We start from the raw sequence: 6,975 nt of genomic DNA on the forward strand, positions 1-6,975 counted from the left end.
CACACAAATCTCCACCAACAAATAGTGCCACCTGCAAACTCCTTTGTATATCAGTGACTTCTACTGGATAATTGACATCAAATTAGTCCTTGATTGGAAGGTCTGTGAACCCATTCCTAACACTTAATTGGCTGGAAAGTCATTTGAAGTTATGAAAGGCACTATACAAATGCAAGTGTTTCTTTTCACATATAAATAGTTAGGAGAAAAGTGTCAGCATATTCTGACGATGAAAACAATAAACTGGTAAAAATGAACAAATATATTGCTGGCATTTATTTTGCGCAATAGAGAAAAAAGTGTCTATATTCCAGTTAATACCAATAACTGAAGAGTATCGGTATCCTGAATATTGCTGTGTGATGTGAAGTATGCTGCCTTCTGCCATCACAATCAATCAATTCCAGTCATAAATGCTACTTTTCTTTATTAAAGTAGAAAAGATAAATGTGAGTTTGTATCTTAAATCACTCTGCGATAATTTAATTGGAAGCTTAATTCTATTTATGATATTAAATCCTTCTTGTATTTATTTCCAGTAATATATCGGTCGGGGCGGGGTGGGAGGGGGGTGGGGTTGTGTAAACCAAGAGATGCTGAATACTGGTTCTGGGCCCATTCTTTAAAATGTTGGTGTGCTGAGTATCCAGATATTTAGTGTGAATAGTAGTTGGATGACAGGACTGCACTGTCGGAGCCCCCGGGGTCTTTTAGTTAAGGCATTAAAAGCTGAGGCACCGTCTTACCCTTTCCGGTGGGTGTAAAAATCGATGGGCAATATTTAACGAAGAGCAGGATAGATCTTCACATTTATCCCTCATTATCACATTGCAGTACCTTTGCGCACACTTGCTGCTACATTTCCAATATTACAATAGTGGCTACACCTCAAAGATATTTCATTGGCTTTAAAGCACACTTTTAAAATAAATTTAGAGTACCCAATTCATTTTTTCCAATTAAGAGGCAATTTAGCGTGGCCAATCCACCCACCCTGCACATCTTTGGGTTGTGGGGGCGAACGCACGCAAACACGGGGAGAACGTGCAAACTCCACACAGACAGTGACCCAGAGCCGGGATTGAACCTGGGACCTCGGCGGTGTGAGGCAATAGTGCTAACCACCGCGCCACCATGCTGCCCTGTCAAGCACTCTTTGACATCTTGGGGTTGAGAAAGGGGCTATATATAAATACCAGGCTTTCTTTCAAAATACTTCCAACCCAGTGGAAGAACAAAGAAACCAGCTGCCATGGTGGGATTTGAACCCACATCCGCAGGATTTGGGCCTCTGAAAATAGGAGTGGGTCACCTTCAAAGCTGGGGTTGTGACCTGCGGGTGGGTCGCAGGTGTCGGGAGGGTCATGGAGCCATCCATCCCGGCGTTCCCTATCGGGGGAATTAACGCGCAACCGGCCACAGCAGCCGGCTTTAAAAAAGGTGGCTGCTAACAGCTTTAAAAATGACTTTCAGAATGCGTTTGGCTTTCAGAATGCGGGCTCGCTGCGCATGCATGCCCATTCATCAGTGGCAATGCCCTGGGCAGCACGGCGCAGTGGGTTACCCCTGCCTCATGGCGCCGAGGACCCGGGTTCGATCCCGGCTCTGGGTTACTGTCCGTGTGGAGTTTGCACATCCTCCCCGTGTTTGCGTGGGTTTCGCCCCCACAATCCAAAGATGTGCAGGGTAGGTGGATTGGCCACGCTAAATTGCCCCTTAATAGGAAAAATGAATTGGGTACTCTAAATTTATTTTTAAAAAAGAAAAATCAGTGGCAATGCCCGTAGTCCAGCAAGAAACACCACCTCCTCCTGACATCAGCACGCTGACCCAGCAGAAGATTTTTAAAAATTCATTGCAGTCTTCCTGTCTAAAGCGACGGCAGAGAACAGGTCACACGCCCGAACACTGACGTTACGTCCTCTGGGCGTGATTGCGATGCCTCCACTCAACAGGACTGTAAAATTTAAAATGGAGCCTTGTTGTAATAAGGAAGAGAGGGCCAGAGACACAAACCGGCCAGCATCTCACAACAAACCTGCTGGAGAGAGGGGCTCAGGAGAATCCACAGCAGGACAAAGCAGTGGTGGTGTGAGCTCCAGGACGTCTGATGAACAACCTCGACAGAAATGTGACATTGAATGGCAAAACAAGTGAGATCGTGAGGACCAAGTAGGCTCACCTGTCGCTTTTTTTTAAATTTTAGAGTACCAAATTCATTTTTTCCAATTAAGGGGCAATTTAGCGTGGCCAATCCACCCACCCTGCACATCTTTGGGTTGTGGGGGCGAAACCCACGCAAACATGGGGAGAATGTGCAAACTCCATACGGACAGTGACCCAGGGCCGGGATCGAACCTGGGACCTCAGCGCCGTGAGACTGCAGTGCTACCACTGCGCCACCGTGCTGCCCTTCCATTCGCTTTAAAGGTAAGCAAAAATGGTGGGTCGCGATGGTCATGGTCAGCTGGCATTGGTCCTGAAGGTTGGCCGGTTGGTTAAAAATAGGACCCCAGAAAAAAAGTTTGAAAAACACTGCGTTATGATCATGGTTGATCATGCAACTCAGTAACCTGTACCTGCTTTCCCTCCGATCCCCTTTGATCCCCTTAACCCCAACGCTATATCTAACTCCTTGAAAACATACAATGTTTGGGCCTCAACTGCTTTCTGTGCTGGCAAATTCCACAGACTTACCACTCTCTGGGTGAAGACGTTTCTCCTCATCTCAGCCCTAAATGGTTTAATCTGTATCCTTAGACTGTGACCCCTGGTTCTGGACTCCCCTGCCACGGGGAACATCCTTCCTGCATCTACCCTGTCGGGTCTTGTCGAATTTTATTGGTTTAGTCCGTGTGGGGTTTGCACATTCTACCCGTGTCTGTGTGGGTCTCACCCCTACAATCCAAAAAGATGTGCAGTGTAGGTGGATTGGCCACCCTAAATTGCCCCCCAAATGGAAAACAAGTAATTGGGTACTCTAAATTTATTACATAATATAATTTTATAGTTTTTTATGAGATTCCCTCTCATTCTTCCAACCTCCAGTGAATATAATCTTAACCGACTCAATCTCTCTTCATACATCAGTACCGCCATCTTAGGAATCAGTCTCGTAAACCTTTGTTGCACTCCCTCTATAGCAAGAACATCCTTCCTCAAATAAGGAGACCAAACATCACACATTATTCAAGATGTGCCCTCACCAAGGCTGTATAATTTCAGCAAGACATCCCTGCTCCTGTACTCGAATCCTCTCACAATGAAGGCCAACACACCATTTGTCTTCTTTACCGCCTGCTGCACCTGCATGTTTATCTTGAGCGACTGGTGTACGAGGACACCCAGGTCTCGTTGCACATTCACTTCTCTCAATCTATAGCCATTTAGATAATAATCTGCCTTCGTGTTTTTGCTACCAAAGTGGATAACCTCACATTTATCCACATTATACTGCATCTGCCATGCATTTGCCCACTTGCTCAACTTGTCCAAATCACACTGAAGCATCTCTGCATCCTCCTCACAGCTCACCCTCCCATCCAGTTTTGAGTAATCTGTGAATTTGGAAATATTACATTTAGTTCCCTCATCTAAATCATGAATATATATTGTGAATAGCTGGGGTCCCAGCACCGATCCGTGTGGTACCCCACTAGGCACTGCCTGCCAATTTGAAAAAGATCCATTTATTCCTATTCATTGTTTCCTGTCTGCCGACCAGTTTTCTATCCGCCTCAATTCACTTACCCCAATCCCATGTGCTTTAATTTTACATGCTAATCTCTTATGTAGGACATGGTCGAAGGCTTTCTGAAAGTCCAAATAAATCACATCCACAGGCTCCCTCTTGCCAACTCTACTAGTTATACCCTCGAAGAATTCCAGCAGATTTGTCAAGCATGATTTCCCTTTCATAAATCCATGCTGACTCTGTCTGATCCTGCCACTGTTTTCCAAGTGCTCTGCTATTAAATCTTTTATAATGGACTCTTGCATTTTCCTGCTACCGACGTCAGGCTGACTGGACTATAATTCCCTGTTTTCTCTCTACCTCCCTTTTAAAATAGTTGAGCTACATTAGCTACCCTCCAATCCGTAAGAATTGTTCCAGAGGCTATAAAATTTTGTAAGATGACCATCAATGCATCCACTATTTCTAGGGCCACTTCCTTAAGTACCCTGGGATATAGATTATCAGGCCCTGGGGATTTATCGACCTTCAATCCCATCAATTTCCCCAACACGAGTTCTCTACTAATACTGATTTTCTTCAGTTCCTCCCTCTGACTACACCCTGTGTTTCCCAACATTTCTGGTATGTTATTTGTGTCCTCCTTTGTGAAGACAGAACCAAAGTATGGATTTACTTGATCAGCTATAAATTCCTCTGCTCCTAACTTTTTGTCTTCAACAATCTTTTTCTTTTCACATACCTATAGAAGCTTTAACAGTCAGCTTTTATGTTCCCCACAAGCTTATTCTCGTACTCTATTTTACCTTCTTAATCAATCCCTTGGTCCTCCTTTGCTGAATTCTAAACTGCTCGCAATCCTCAGGTCTGCTGTTTTTTTCCAGCCAATTTGTTTGCCTTTAACGTGGATCTAATTCTATCTCTGATTACCCATGTAAGCCATAGTTTGGCTACTTTTCCCATGTTATTTTTGCACCAGACGAGAATGAACAATTGTTGCAATTCATCCATGTGTTCTTTGAATGTTTGCTATTGCCTATCCACCGTAACAATGTAACAAGCAAAGTGGATAATGGATGTAATATATTTGGACTTCCAGAAGGCATTGGATAAGGCAGTGTTTTTCAAACCTTTTTTCCTGGGACCCACTTTTGCCAACCAGCTGACCTTTGGAACCCTCCGACCAATCTTCGGAACCCACACCAGCCGGACTTCGCAACACACGCCGCATTCACATACCTTTAATGCGAAACGGGAGCTTGGTTCTCACGATCTCACTCAAATAAGGTTCACAGGAGGAAAGGGCAATGCGCATATCAGGCGCAGACTTCAGTCAATTCCCTTATACCATCTTCATCTTTGTGAGAACAGAAAATCCACGGTCATGTAGGTTATCGTGAAGGGCAATAGCAACAAAATGCTTGTTTTACTCAGCACTGGACACTCCTAACAGATGCTGCACCTCAATGCTGACAGTCCCATGGTCTTTTAGCCTGTTGTTAATATGGTATCACATGTAAGGTACAGCAGCGTAAGTCTTTTCATTTGGAGTCAGCTATAAGTTAATAACTGACTCTGGGGTCTCAATCTCAAAAGGAAGTTTTCATCCACCACTTCTCTTTCAAAATCTGAAACTTCTCCTCTCAATTACCGATACTTCCCTGAATGTAACACACATGGACTTTGCATCCTTATTTGCATTGGCACAATTGACAACATTAACCCATGTTAATTTTTATCAACGTCACAAAAAAAAACTTACCTGGTGATTATCACGTTGCTGTTTGTGGGATATTGCTGTGCATTGAATAGCAGGTACATTTTTTTCATGCAACGTGACCAGCATTGGCATTTGTTGCTAATCCCTAATTGGCCTTGAAAAAGTAGAGGCGGGCCATCTTCTTGAGCTGCTGTCGCCCATCTGATACCTCTAGACGTTTCGTTCAACTAAGTGGCTTGTTAGGCCCTTTCAGGTCTGTGGGTCTGTAGTCACATGTCGGTCAGACCGGGTAAGGACGGCAGAATTCCTTCCCTGATGGACGTCAGTGAACCAGGTTGGGATTTTACGACAACTGATAACAGTTTCAAGGACACCCTAACTGAGACTAGCGGCTGTATTTTGCGGCCCTGTTGTGGCAGGGGCAGGCCTGTGAAATTATCCCAGCTGCTGACTTCAGGCGGAACCGGAACATTCCGCCATAATTTTCAATCCTGGATTTGATCAATTGGAGTTAAATTCTATCAAAGGCCATGGTAGAATTTGAACCTGCAAAATCCATAAAACATTAGCCTGGGCATTATTAGTCCAGTGACACTACCTCTGTTATAACCCCCACAACACCCAAGGGGATGACCCGATTGATCGCCCCTTAAAGCTGGTGGAGTACGAGCTCCCCGGCTGAGGGGAGGAGGTCCAACAGCGGGCTTCTTAATTCCCCGAGATAGATGCCCACTCAGGAAGGAGCCGGCCTCTCAGGATGAACCTGGCTGGGACTTGGGACCGTTGCTTGGTTGCTGTATTTCCCAGCTGAGTAGAAAATAAATTACTTTTGACTCACTTTATCGGCGCTCCTCATTGACTACAACAACCAGTCAGCTACCATCTCCCCAGAGTGGCAGAACACTACGGTGACTACACTTCAAAAACTACCTCATTGGCAATAAAGCACTTTGGGATGTGCTGTGGTTGTTTAAAGGCATCATATAACGCAGGAACACATGTAAATGTCAATCCCTTTCGCAACCAGTGGGCTTCCCAGGGGCTGGGGTGCATCATCACCCCCAGGAATTATATTTTCCTTTAGTTAGTTAAGTTTCCTTTGACATTCTGTTTTAGTTGCACTGCCCCACCAGAGGCTGTCACCACTGTGTTTGTTTAATTCACTGTTTGCTATTTTTATTAAAAAGGGTAGAAATGCAAGTCTTTCTGCTCTTCTTTCTTGACAAGAAGCTTAGACTCCATACACAACCAACCATCCTTGTGCTCTTCATTTTCTTCCCAATCTGGCAGGCAGCAGTTTTATTATTGACTTGAGATGTTTCAGTGCTCTCACTGTTACATAACAACTAACGTTTAAACCTTTATCCACGAAAGGCTTTATATCTGCAGATTTGTCAGGAACGCCTGCTGATTACACATGTTACAACCTGCTGAATGCCCCTCTGCCTGGGTTGTTTTGTACCTCAGAATGACAGACGATCCTATTTGTAGTTGAAGGTTCTTTCAAAGAATTAGATATTGTTACATCCGCTTGTGTGCCAGTTGGTTATTGTTTTGTGAA

The sequence above is a fragment of the Scyliorhinus canicula genome, chromosome 8, assembly GCF_902713615.1.
Source record: "Scyliorhinus canicula chromosome 8, sScyCan1.1, whole genome shotgun sequence".
NCBI lineage: Eukaryota > Metazoa > Chordata > Chondrichthyes > Carcharhiniformes > Scyliorhinidae > Scyliorhinus > Scyliorhinus canicula.